General features: G+C 38.6%; 1 protein-coding gene across 1 annotated transcript in view; it reads left to right on the top strand.

Annotated features, from left to right (window-relative positions):
• The window catches only part of rg (A kinase anchor protein rugose), a 446,901-nt gene that overhangs the window by 106,659 nt on the left and 325,838 nt on the right, over nt 1–14,404 (top strand). The window lies entirely within an intron of this gene.

Here is a 14,404-nt window from a genome sequence, read left to right as displayed (position 1 = left end):
TATTATAGTAAGGAAGGATTGTAAGCTCGGTGCAATTTTGTGGGTGTCGAAAGCAAAATATTAATCGCTCGTGTGTCAAACTTTTGTAAATAAATATCTATCTCTCTCTCTCTCTCTCTCTCTCTCTCTCTCTCTCTCTCTCTCTCTCTCTCTCAAATTTCCTTCCTATTAAATCCTATTATGTTCTTCATTTATGTACGTATATATTTTTAACTGGATTTTGTGATTGAAATTGAGGGTTTTGTGTTAAGAACATCATCATCATCATCATCCCAGCCTATCCTAGTCTTGCTGGGCACTGTTGGGCACAGGCGTCCTCTCAGAATTAGAGGGCTTGGACCATAATTCCCACGCGGGCCCAATGCGGGATGGGAACTTCACACACATACCATACACATACCTTTGCAGGGTTGTGCAGGTTTCCTCACGAACAACTGTCCAAAATTTCAAGACTAAACCCAGCGCTTGAAATTTCAACATTTTATCCCGTGGGAATATCGGGATAGAAAGTAGACTACTTATGTGTTATTCCAGAATTCCAGCTACCTACTTACCAGATTTCATGACTATAAACCCAGCGGTTGTTATTTCGTTGTTTCCAGATTTTATCCCTATCCCGTGGGAATATCGGGATAAAAAGTAGCCTATGTTTTATTCCAGATGTTCTACATACCAAATTTCAGGGCTCTAAGCCCAGCGGTTATTAGTTCAAGATTTTATCCCTATCCCGTGGGATAAAAAGTAGCCTATGTGTTATTTCAAACGTCCAGCTACCTACTTATTAAATTTCATGACTCTAAGCCCAGCGGTTGATATTTCGAGATTTTATCCCTATCCCGTGGTAAAAAGTAGCCTATGTTTTATTCCAGATGTTCAGCTATCTACATACCAAATTTCACCCAAATCCGTCCAGCCGTTTCAGCGTGAAAGAGTAACAAACATACTCACTCACTCACTCACTCACTCACTCACAAACTTTCACATTTATAATATTAGTAGGATTTCATAATTTTTAAATTATATAAAATTAAAAATCAATCAAATCAATCAAAATAAATCAATAAGATTAAAAAAATAGAATTATATAGTAATTCATGTAAAATAAAATGTACATAGTAAGTGAACAATTGATCCACTGTGCTAATTTCGTTTCCTCGCCATCGAAGTGAAAAGCAGAGTGTAAAACTCGAGCATTAAACCCATTTTCCCTCGACGTGTCTATCCACCCTCGCCATACCGGCTCGGGTGGCTATATGAACGTCTCGGGTAAAATGGATCGTTTTATGCTCTTGTTGTACAATCTACTTTTTGTCATGAGATGAAACGAACGATTGAGTAAAAGCCATCGACATCTATGTACCTTACGGCACATCGATGGTAAAAGCGGTATACAAAGGCGTTGTACAGTTAGAGTATGTTAAGTAAGGACCTTGCCCTACTCGCGGCTTAAGTATTTCAAAAGTTCAGAACTATCATGAGGCTATGTTGAGGAATATTATCACAACATTTTATGCCAATAACGATCACAGGGTTTCTTTGTTTCGTCGTTACGTCATACATATTAAAACTCTACCACCAGGCGATCATATCCATCAGAGGGCATCGGCGCGGTGGCCCGTTTATAAGGGTGAGGCACTGACTTTGCTTGCATTGCACCCCAACACAGCCAACTTCTACTCATACCATGGTAAATCAAAAAGTTCTTACAACTGCGTGGTGGTTAAATAAAACCATTTTTAAATTTAGTTTATTTTACCTGACTTGCCCAAAATTTAAATTTATTTGCGAAGAATAGTTCGCTATTCCTTTCTTGATAAAAAAAAAATACCCTACGCGTTAATAACTAACTAATTTGGCTCAGGGACCCAAAGAGGGTATTGGCCTCCGAAACGAGAGCATGCCATCTGTCCCGATCGTGCGCAGCCTCTTGCCAGTCGTCGTCTTGCCTACGCGTTGATACATGTTAAAATCTGTGTGTAAAACCTCTTCCAATCCGTTCGACAACTTTAACGTGAAAGAGTAACAAATACACCCACAGACGCACACATAATGAACGCACTGAGCGCTAATAGAAGTTAGCGTTTGCTTTTCCACATCATTGATTGTTTATTTGTATAATGTAAAATGTGCGTAGAGTCTAGATCAAAGCTGTAATCGAATCCACAGTCTCAGAAGCAATATGTGTATCGTTCAGGCTGACACTCCGAATCACGCGTTTCCCAAAGATAAAAGTAAGGCAGGTTTGTTTTAATGTCTTTTAAAGCCACTAAATAAATAATATGTTTCATTTACAAATTATCTATTTATGTAGTCTTATGTAGTAATAAAACGGTGTAGTATATCTTTGTAGCGCCCCGAGGGTCACCAACGGTGCTGGCTGAAAATCAGCGCTGGGGTGTTTATTAACGATTCAGCATTATGCTGAGCCAGCGTCCGATTCACAACCGCAATGACACATACTATCCCTTGTGTTGTCTATTTGTACTTAATACTATTGTTGTGTCTTGTGTTGTGAATAAATGTATTTTCTTTCTTTCTTTCCAACCAAAACCAACATAGCAAATGTCATCAAAATTTTAACCGTTTCTAAAATCCTAGAAAACAAAATGACTCTATGTCCTACTGTTGCACACAAATCTCTCAGAATGAGTGAGCTTGTGCTGTAGTTTCGCGGGCCCTGTGCGGATTGGGAACTTCACACACTATTGAATTGCTTTGCAGGTTTGTGCAGTTTACTTCACAATGTTTTCGTTCACCGTGAATCGAAGCTAGTAAGTTGATTAATTTCATACTTGAATTTCGAAAAACGAGAAGTGAGCCCGGATTTGAATCCACCATACTCTACTTGAAATAACTTGAGACAGATACACCTCTACCTACCCTTACCCTACCTAAGCCTTAAATAATAACAACTTAAACCTAAATAAAAAAAAACATTTAAAATACCTGATCTATTATAAGCAAAATATAGTTTTGATGAGCGCTTACTCTGTATTAAGCTATATATATATCTCCCGTCTTAAAAAGTGGAAAATTTAATCAATGTAGAATAAAGCGCCATGAAATCTTATTTACGATTTCATTCAGCGACGCGACGTCATTGCCCTGTCAAAGATTACTCGCCGATCCAGACAGAACATTATCTCTGCAGACTTGATTTACCATCTCGTTTTATCAGACGATTGTTTCGGGCGATCGTCGCGATCTGATTGGCTAATGGCGTTGACGAGCTCGCCGTCAGCTGACCGGGCGGATTAGCGGCTACAAGGAGATTAGATAGGTTCGCTCACTAGAAGAATATGAATCTACAAGGTCTTTTTGATTCCTAGAGCTCGATTATTCAACGTTAGAACGAATTGGAGGTGTTTGGAACGCCAGTGCCATTCGCCTGCAAAACTAGCTTAAAGTTTGTCAGTAATGTTTTGTTAATTTTCTTTTGTACAATAAAGAGTTTACATACATACATACATACTAGCTATTACTTGATCGATCACATTTTGCAGTTTACATAGTGTTGGATGCGAAACTTTTCAATTAATCTATAAGTAATATGTTACTTTGACTTTTTGATTACTCTTTTCATATTTTTAAGCATGTAAATTGATACACAAAAGCTTTTAAAATAACTGAATATAATGAAAAGAAAAAGAATTTTAAAAGTAAATTGTGAAGGACTGCTTTTAATTCACAAACACCCTTTTGATATTTTATGCTATTCATTAGTAAAATGGGATTAAGTATTTGTTAAATAAGTTTTGTTAATATAAAAAGGCAACCAAAAACTTAATTGCTTTGAAAAAGCCAGCGGTTTGCAAATTAGCAAGTTGATGTTATTTTACGGGTTTAAAGCGATGAGTTACACTCTTTACTATGTTTTCGTGTTTGTTTTTGCTACCTGCGCTGCAAATTATTCGGCAGTTGGAGTTGCGGGAGATTCGTCGTTTTAGTCTTTATTTTTTTAACTAAACGACGTCAATATAACGAGCAATGTGATACATTTATCTTAAGAGAATTTATAATTTGTTTTCAATCACCCCAGCTGATTATTTAAAATTTTATAGTATCCACGAGAAATAAAATACTTTTCTAAGATCCTTTATCTGCCTCTCGGATCGTCAAATCTAACCGCAATCTTATTTATAATTCCAGTTCCGCTTTAGACAAAATTGCGGAGTGCCCCGGTCCTGCTGGTCTTACTGGTCTTACTTACACCAATAAGGAACTTATTGCTGGCGAACTCACACATTTGAGAATAGTCCTCAGCAAGCAAATATTTAACGAACTACCCTGACTCGCGCAGTGCCGTGAATGGACCAGGATAAAATCTGCACCCTACATTTACTGGGCGACCCCGCCCCTAACCGCAGGGGGCTTGCAGCATCCCTATTGCGAACTATCCTCTCTTTGCCATGTGGTCCTGGTAGTTTTATTGCATATTCATGGCAGTTTCAGTTTTTGCAAACCTGCAAAGCGCCGGATTGACTATCCTGGCACGTGTCACGTCGTATGACGCAATCTGAAATATAGAGCGTTCTGCTTTGATCTTTCGTATTTTATTTTACCAAAAGTAGGCAACACTTCAGTACAATAGAAATGGCTGACATAGGCCATATTTATTTACTTTCTGAATTACAATCGATTCTGTGCCGTGTTTGCCTGGTTCGGAGTACAAAGCACAAAAAAAAATCGAGCACGACACATCCTGCGCCTTTCTGCGGCTCTAATGGCAGTGTGAATTCATAATGTTCCCCGGGGAAACTAGAGGCGCCATTCAATCACTTTTTTATTCTTAATTTCTTTTAATGGCTTTTTAGAATATTGTTTTGTTCAATTCGAATTCTTTTAGTTGATTATTGCTGCCGCTAGGATGTTTACAAGGATTTCACATGACAATATACAGAAAAATTCTGCGCGAAAAATAACTGTTCCACGTATTTCTGACGGCACTGACTCTTTATATCGATTTCCTAGTCATTTTTGAGCCGTTGCCGTCATTTTCTACTTGACTGCTATAAAAAAGAAACAGAAGGGTTGAGTTTTCTAATCACGTTACCAGGGCACCATGATTGCACACGAGTTTAACAGCGAATATGAAAAATGTGTGAGCGCAAGGGATATCTGTAACGAACCCTCGCAGCAGATACGATCTCACGCTCACCCCTTTTCGTTAAATAACCGTGGCTAAGCGATTGAATCTGATTTTTCGAGTGAAAACCACATGGTGTACATTCAACAGTATAATTTAACTTGTTGTATATGTATACATTTATCTTGTTACTAGGAGGTGTGTTGTGTGTATTTGAAATTTTAATGCTTTTCGTAGATCAGTTTTCAGACGTGCTTTTATTTGTAAGGAAGATTGTTTATTTTGATTGTGGCTCATCCCATTTCTCGGTGGCCGGACCGGATGGTGCTCGTATTTTTATTTTAGCCATTTTCGTTTGGCTCAAGTCACCGACTGCCTGGTTCAAAGCGAATTCACGATATCTTATTATCGTAATATTTGCAGTTTTTAAGTTTAGTTTTTTTACATGAAAATAGGGATGTTGACGCCATTAAAAAATAATTCGAAGGCACGACTCCAGTAAAAAAACGCTTTATTTTAGCCTTGAAAACCAGATTAATTTTCGATTAATTGTGAAATTAGATTTTTTGTTGCTTTAAAACAAATTAATAGTTAGTTGATTGAGTTGGCGAACAAGTGGCGACTTATGACGTCTTAAGTCGCTATTGCCATTGACACTATGGAAGAATGAGGGCTATCGTTTTTTGTCTCACTAGATGGCGCACTGTTGCGTGAGGTTTTTTAGTATGGCTTTCAAAGTCTGTTATTACGGGCGTGAAAACAAAGTTTAGATTAAAATCATATTTAATACACCTTAAAACCGTACCATAAAAATATCGAGCATGCCACAGTGTTGCATAGTCCCCGTTTTGTTCGGAAAAAAGGGAGTGCAAAGGTTTCCGAAAGACAAAACTGTCTCAAAACACAGGCATTCATTGTCCCGGAACGCATATTTGCCATAATTAATTTCAGATATTGCAAAATATTCACAAAATTATTCTAATTTTAAATAAACCCGCGTAGCTCAGCCAAAAACTATGAGATTTGACATTTCGGAGACCTCACGCTACACTAGCGCCTCTAGTGGCGAATTCATACGCGATAGCCCTCATTCTGTTTTGATAGCTCATAAAAAGTACATCAGTTGATTGTGGGGTCAACATCCCTATTGAAACCATTGACCGTACAATACTTGTTTCTGCTGCGTTGGTACGAGATATTTGCTACGAGTATATGAAAATTAAAATGGTTTTAGGAGGATGACGATGCTATTGTCAAACTTGTCCAAATCAGATGTCATGTCATATCTGAAGTTATTGACTATTTGCACAATGCCCAATGCCATGCCACGTCCATACATGAACAACGCCTAGTTACGCAATATACGAGTAGTTCGAACACAAGTACATTGGAGCCATATATGTTTTCTTTTTGACTATAATTCTTGCAGAAACTAGTATTATAGTTCTTGACTTGTACCACGGCGCGGCGCGGCGAGCACTACACAATTTGTCATGGCAATGTCTGCGTGCGATTTTACGGCCACTTTGTCTGCCGCGAAACTAAATGCCAGTGTGAAACACGCCTCTGTCTCGCTCGCCTTTTAACTCTTCTTTTTGCTTTATTCCTGGTGCATAGTTTGAATTAAATCTGGCGAGGGAGGTAAATATTGATTGCATTGCAAAGTGCACTTTTCTCCGAGAACTTTTTCATTTTTTCCAAATAGGAAACATGGGTTTAGAACCTAGATGAAGAAGGACGCACCTTGTTGCAAGTGTCTATGGGCGATGGTAATCGCTTACCATCAGGCGATCCACTTGCTAGTTTTCCCTCTATTCCATAAAAAATGCAAGTCTCCGTCTCTCCATACTGAAAAATGATTCTGACTGAAATACCCGTACACTTAAATCTAGTTATTTATACGCTTTAGGTTAGCCTAAACACCGAATTTTACTAACATGCCGATATATGAAATGCTTCTCATGCAAAAGACGAGTTTTAATTTTAATAAACATTGCAGAGCGCGTTTTCCCTCGGGAACCTTGGCGGTCGGCCACGCCTTATTACGAGCGCACCCCACAACACTTGTGTTTCTATGCGTTCCTGGTACACCGTGGGCAAAGTATGACGACATTACGACAATACCATGGTTGCTTTTTGTTTTGTTTGTGTATTTAATTCGGCTCCTGAATAGTTCTCTTTAGTCGCTCTGCACTCCTGGTACGGCGTGGCTGAAGTATGACGACATTGACAACGCCAGCAAGCGTGATATTTTTGTGTATATCGCGATTAGAGCCCTATTTTAAAGCGTAGAACCGAAATTCATAACAAATAATTATTATTCCGTGAATATCTGACAGAGAAAACGTATCACTTCCATGTACGAGGGCTTAACTGAAGTTTGAGACTAAATAAGCGTCCTCCGTCATTTTCTTTTTCTTAACTCTAATTCGTATTCATAATTGCGCTAGCTAAGTTTTATAGTAGATTGTTGCACCAAGCAGAAAGTTATTTTTTATTGCACCGAGTGCCGATTTGGAGCCCGAGCATTAGCGAGGGCTTTAAAAAGCACGGGGGCAATATAAATTACTCAATGCGAGGTGCATAATCTGCTTTTCTTTCAACTATTACAGGAATAGTAGACGAAAAAAAACTAGAAATGTCTATTGACTCGATTATTCCATTTTTGTAAGTTTGCATTCGCAGTCTCACAAGGTTCCACTTCGCCATTTTTTTTTTCATTTCTTACTTTTTTTTTGGCAGAGTTAGTAGCCAGTAGCAGATATTTTTATCCGCGATATGTCAAATTTCGGATGGGCGCCAGGTTGGCCAACCAAACACACAAAGTTTTTATTAAATATACGGCTACTTACTGTTTTTGGTAGGATTACTTAGAAGCAACAATTTTTTGTACGCAATCTGTCAAATTTCATAAGACCGTCAGGTCGACCAACCTAACACTAGATTTTTTTTAACTATGCAGGCTAATTTCATAGCAAAAATACTTGTGTTACCTCTTTGGTGGTCCAATTAAAAAAAAAAATCTAAAACAATGCAATAAAGGATTTTCATACATTTTTTCTGCTTTAGAGCAGGAATGTCCCGCTTTGTGCTGGGTATTTAGTGCGGTTATGATGAAAATAAAGCATAGTTGGAAGAAAAACCTTTTACCGTTTTAGGTGTCAGCCAGTGCATTTCATTTTGCAATCCATTTGCCGCAGACGATAGTTCATGCTCCGCTTCTAAGTCACTTAGCATGTATCGAACAGAGACATATACACTCGCTTCTTGATGCTCACCGACTCGTTTCTAATTTCTAACTCCGCAGGGGAAGCAAGTCGTCGGATACAATAAGCCGCCTAGGAAGAGGGTGCGCAATAATTATTTCAGTAATCACTAATGAAATAACGAGAGTCGGGTGTGAACCTTATTATTAGGGGCCATAACCGGATCTGCCCGGATATAGGGTGGGGCAATAATAACCGGCGGGCACGCAATCGAATTACCGGACGGGGGACCGTCCGGTGCCGTAATAGCGTTTATAAGCGACAGTCGCCCGCCGGGATCAGCCGGCGGGACAATCGGTTTTATTGAAATCGTTATTTTTAAACCGTGTGCCGGCACCGGCGCTGTGGCGTGTGCGGGGGTTGCAAAGGCGCTGCTAAAAAAGATGGCTGGGAGGATAGATGGTGGCGTTTGGGTTACGTCCTTTCGTGTTGTATAAATGTAGGTATATATTGTCCGATTAATGATTTGACCCACATTTGTTTGTAAAAGAAAACCAGATTTAATATCGTTCTGATAAACATTTCTCGCGCAGTGTAGGGTTCAGTGGTGAATGGTGTTATGCGGTAAATATTCAATTATAAGTTATTATTAATTTTGATCAACTATTAGTCGTTAACTTGTAAAGCGTACTACGAGAAAAGTTTTACTTTTAAATTCATTCTAATATTATTCTACCGTTATGATTTTTTGAGATTTTTTTTCAAGCCAACCGTTTTGCTTGCAGAAGGATCGCCTGTCCCACACTTGATTCTAAAAAAAATATATTGTTAACAAATTTCTAAATAGAAAAATAGTTGTAGCAATAGCAAACCTATGATGTTTTTGTATTGGTTATCATAACCTAAAAATAATAATTTATGTATTCTGGGTGAAAGTTTAGTGTCACAGTTACGGATTTAAGACTACGTCTCAACCAAAGATGTTCGAGAAAAGTGTTTCTCGCTTACCTCGCCTCGCTCCGCTCAACTGTTTCCACCACAGCGGTGCTGTGCGAGGATAGTTGCCTATGAAGCGATTCTATTGGTTCATTATAAACACATTCCTCGCAACACATCGCTATCGCTATAGCGTTTCGCTGGTCCAAACGCAGCCTTAATCAAAAGACCGTTCCACGGGTTTCCTCTGTAAGTCTGCCGCTAATTTGCATGTGGCGGTAATTTTTCCACTCGCGTACTCACGTCCCTCGGGCCCCGTAACGATGAAGAGCCACTCTGACCCCTCTCTGCGCCCCCGCACCCCCCGCGGTCGCGCTGAAGTGGGAAACACATTTAATAAAATTTTAACACCGCACACATTATGCTTTCCTGGTTGCCTGGAGGTCCAAAATATTGAAATACTAGCTTTTGCTCGCTTTTCCGGATAAAAAGTAGACTATGTCACTCTCTGGCCCATTAAGTATCTCTATGCCAAAAATCACGTTGATCCGTCGCTCCGCTTCGACGTGAAAGACGGACAAACATACACACAAACACACACACTTTCGCATTTATAATATTAGTAAGTAAGTATGGATTGTAATTGGTTATGCAATTGGGCCATGGTGGTTTTAAAAGCATTCGTTTCGTGTACATAAAATCACGTCATAATTTATGTAAAGTTTCAGTTTATAAATTACGCGGGAATAAGTTATACTTACATTATATTTTATACATACTCGTAGAGATTGTCTTGAAACTTCAAATAAGGTTGCAGAAAAATAATCTTCGTAAGGGTAAAGAATCAAGCTCTTACTGCTCTACATTCTGGGACATGTAACGTTTTACGATAAAAATAAACTTGTATTATACGTCATTATGCAACCTGCTGCCAGGTTCAGCGGCCCTGGTACCAAGCATCATAATAACACGTGACGCGTTACACCCACACGTTTTTATTGTCAGTGTGCGTTCGTTCACCCCCTGGGTTTCTAGCTTCCGGTTCTAAGCTTATAAAAAGTAGGTTGGTAGTGGCACGCTTTTGCTTTAGCAACCCCTCTGCGAAAAGTTCTCCTCTATTTTTATTATCGCCTAGTACAACTACACCATAGGGGTTGAAACTGGTTCACCACTTGTGGGGTTTCACTAAACTAAACTTCATAGAGTCGCTAAACGGGTGAACGTGGATTGGATGCATACAAATGACGCCCAAGATATTTTGCCGGAACCTTTTAATTTTTTTGTCATTTCATTTATTCATTCACTAGCCGTTACCCGCTACTCCGTCCGCGCATAATTCGTTTATCGTTATCCCGCGGGTACTATGCAATTTTCCGGGATGAAAACTATCCCTATGTCCTTCTCCGGGTGCTAAACTATCTGTATACCTAATTTCATCTGAATCGGTTTAGTGGTTTAGACGTGATGGAGTAACAAACAAATAAACAAACAAACAAACAGACTAACAAACTTTAGTACCTATTTATAATATGTATTAGTGAGATATTATATTATTTCTATTATAGTGAGAAGTGAGATTATTTCGTAAAATATGCCGATAATTCCGAGAAGTAGAGACTGCAATAATAGGAGTGAGATGATTTTTCTTGATGTATATTCACTTTTTGGATGTTGTTGTAACAAGTATCAAGTCTCTTGGAAAGAAATGTTTTTTTTCTACGCGCTCGCTTATGCATCTTTTGAACCGACTTCAATAAAAGGAGGAGGTTATCAATTCGGTTGTATTTTTTTGTATGTTTTTTCGTTCATCTAGGAATGCTTTCAATTAGGTCCCCTAACCAACAAATCACGATTTGATGATTGGATCCTAAGGAAATCGAGATTACCTACTCTTCAATATTGTAGGGACACCCTATGGTAATTTCGATATATTTAATAGTAACTCGTGCGTTTGCTCTTGAAAATCATCATTTGGTGAAGTGGAACTGATGATGAAGTGAAGACCACATTTGACCAACAGAGCTACTACTCAATAACGACTACTTCACGGGTGAATTTCAATTCTTTAACACAGTTGCTAAGCAATTTATGCTCATCGTAATGCATAGGTATTGGTGATGGAACGGGTGATGAAGCAACCAGGACTTCTCAATAATAAACGTCTCTGCATCGGAAAAAGCAATTTTCGTAAAAGATGACGAGCAGTTGACATTAAACTATTGAAATCTTAGCTCTTTTAGGTAGACTAAAAAGCGTGAAAAATAATAATCATTTTGTAACAAAAAAATTTAACCGACTACAAAATACCATTGAAAAATAATTTCTACTAGTCGGAAGTCGGTGCCTCAGCACGAGCCAGCAGGAGCGATTGAAGTATAAATAGTGTGGTGCGGTAGACGGCTATAGGTCCACTCACGCTGGCTCGTGCTGAGGCACCGACCGACTGGTAGAAATTATTTTCATGATTCTTGGTAGTCGGTTCAATTTTTTGTTATAACATTTTTGTTCACTCATAATCATTTAGCATTACCATTACAATGGGTAATGTATAATTACGCTTTTTCTCTCTTTAAACAACAAGTAACGAATTGTAAAACAAACGACGATTGCTCTGTAACTTTAATATGCAAATTTCGTTTACTACGAATTAACATTCAGCATGGCTTCAGGTAGGGTTGCCAGGCGTCCGGATAAAGCCGGACATAGTTAGGCTTTTTCAATGCTTGTCCGGCCAAATTAAACGGTGTCCGGCCTGTCCGGCTTTTGTTAGGCTTTTCACAACTACCCAGTGACTATAAGTTCATAAAAATAATAATGATAATAACCGTAGACGTAACATAATTTTTGTCATATAGGTATACTAACTAAGACACAATTCCCTACTTAATCCTTACAAAGGCAAAAGTGACTCACCTGGCAACCCTAGTTCAGGGATGGTCGTTTGCTATTTGCATACATCCCGCCGCGTCGGCATCCAATGGCAGGCGCTGCAGCTGTTGCAAATAGTTTCTATTAAAATACATCTTGCTTTTCGTCACGCTTTTGAACAGTTTCGAACAGATTCAAATAACATAAAGCGAAGCTAGCCGTCGGAAATATTCTAACATCATCGGAATGAGTGTGCGAAACATTTTAGTACACAAACAAAACAATTCCGCGCCTCTTTACCAGGCGCAAGGCATTTCTTCCATGTCCTCCGGGCGCCATTGTCGTCCACAAAAGGCCCGGGCACTAGGCGCCCAGAGCCACACAGGGATTGACCGATCGCGCAAATTGAATGTCCGACGGACACGACACGAAGCGGCGGGGACAGTGCCCCATTGTCCCGCCTGCTTTCAAGATATAGCCAATATTTCACTCGCTCACGAACTATTCTATCGGTAGAAAATGCCGCTGGAGACCAAAAGACACGATCCGATTCGGGCTCGCTCGCCCGTAAATTCGCGGCGAAGTGGGGAAATAGAAGGCATATTAATCCCTAATGTTCGCGCAGTACTTTGGCTACATTAGGGCCATATTAAGTCGGAGATACAAATGTGCCAGTTACTCACTAAGCTAAAAGCGCGATAATCTGGTTGACACATGTTTGCTACTGTCCCCGCATATAAATCGTAAAAGCCATTTCTGTCTGGAACAAGTTAATTCATATATACTTCGCCATAGCAGAACTTTCTCCGCATACATTTATCATTACGTGTGAGTACGGTATATAATTTTCTTCAAGTATTTGGTTAGGATTTGCTAAGTTCATGGTATTATAGTGTAGTACAGTGAGCTACACAGATATTGATACGTCTTAAGTTACAAAAATATGTATACTATACACGACCTTAATGTTAAGTCAATATGTATACAATTTTTATAACTTTGGCCGAATCGATCTTTTTGTAGTTGAGTGTACAGTCGCCATCAGATATTTCGGAGCAGCTAGGTGGTCAAAAATATCGGCTATTGTTCATGCATGCTGATTGACTGTGACAGAGTAAGATAATAAAAATAATAACCATAGTACAGTCGCTTCCTCGACACTACTTTTCTATGCAGTTGGTATGGAAAAGTAATCATACTTAGACTGTACATTTCGAAGGGCTTCCCGTTCATCCCGATCCCTTGCCGCCGGGAACCGTTCCCGAGATATTGATACTCCCAGTACCAGGGTCACATAGAACAAGCGGCACTTAATCTCTCCGAGTTGAGACGCGCCACGTGAGTTGCGTTCACTGCATTTTGTCTTTCTCATGCACCTATTACTTAATGGGACGAAGCGAGACGACATTATTCTTTACATAAGGGTGTGATTTTTGCTCTTTTTTTTTTTAACCCTACTAATTGTGGCCAATGAAGGCTTGAATGTTTTATATTTCAAGCAGGTAGTGGTAGCAAATATAATAGTATATAGTACATCAAGCAATCACAAAATTCTTTATTTGATTCATAAATTTTACAAATACTCTAAATTAAATATAATAATATCTAATCACAAAATAAATAAAAAAATATCTAAATTAATAAAATACATCAATTAACTATCTGAATATATTTTACGCTCGAAATAGGTAGCTGTTGATACTTACCGCATGTCGACTCTCTATACTAGGTATTCACAGTTTTATGCAATAAATAAATAAATATCTATTTCTATTTTCAACGCAAAAACAATAGTGATGTTGCATTCATAATGCAACGTGACCTAGATCTGGCTATCGGATTTTGTATTTAAATGCACTACTTTATAATGCCAATCTAATATTAAAGATAGAATCTTATATCTCAACTCAGTCGTGCTCTACTCGCTGCTTTCACATTCTCACATTTTTTCCATTGGACGAACATTATGTATTGTACAATAGATGACATTTGTTTGTACATAATGAGTGCTTACATTCAAAGTCAAGTCAAAGTCAATATTTTTTTCAATTTAGGCTAAAACAAGCACTTATGAATGTCAAAAAAAATCTACCACCGGTTCGGAAAAACCTCTGCTGAGAAGAATCCGGCAAGAAACTCAACGAGGTATATATTTTTTTTAAAACAGATTTACAATATTTTTAAATGATATGTATACATCACAAGTATTTAACACAACTTTTTTTTTAACACAGTAGGTTCGCTATTTGAAGGGATCGCTAATGCGGATCGGAATTATTTCCAAATATCCCTGTCCATGATATAATCA

The sequence above is a fragment of the Choristoneura fumiferana genome, chromosome 15, assembly GCF_025370935.1.
Source record: "Choristoneura fumiferana chromosome 15, NRCan_CFum_1, whole genome shotgun sequence".
Taxonomy (NCBI): Eukaryota; Metazoa; Arthropoda; class Insecta; order Lepidoptera; family Tortricidae; genus Choristoneura; species Choristoneura fumiferana.
This window is presented reverse-complemented; position numbering and strand designations above follow the sequence as displayed.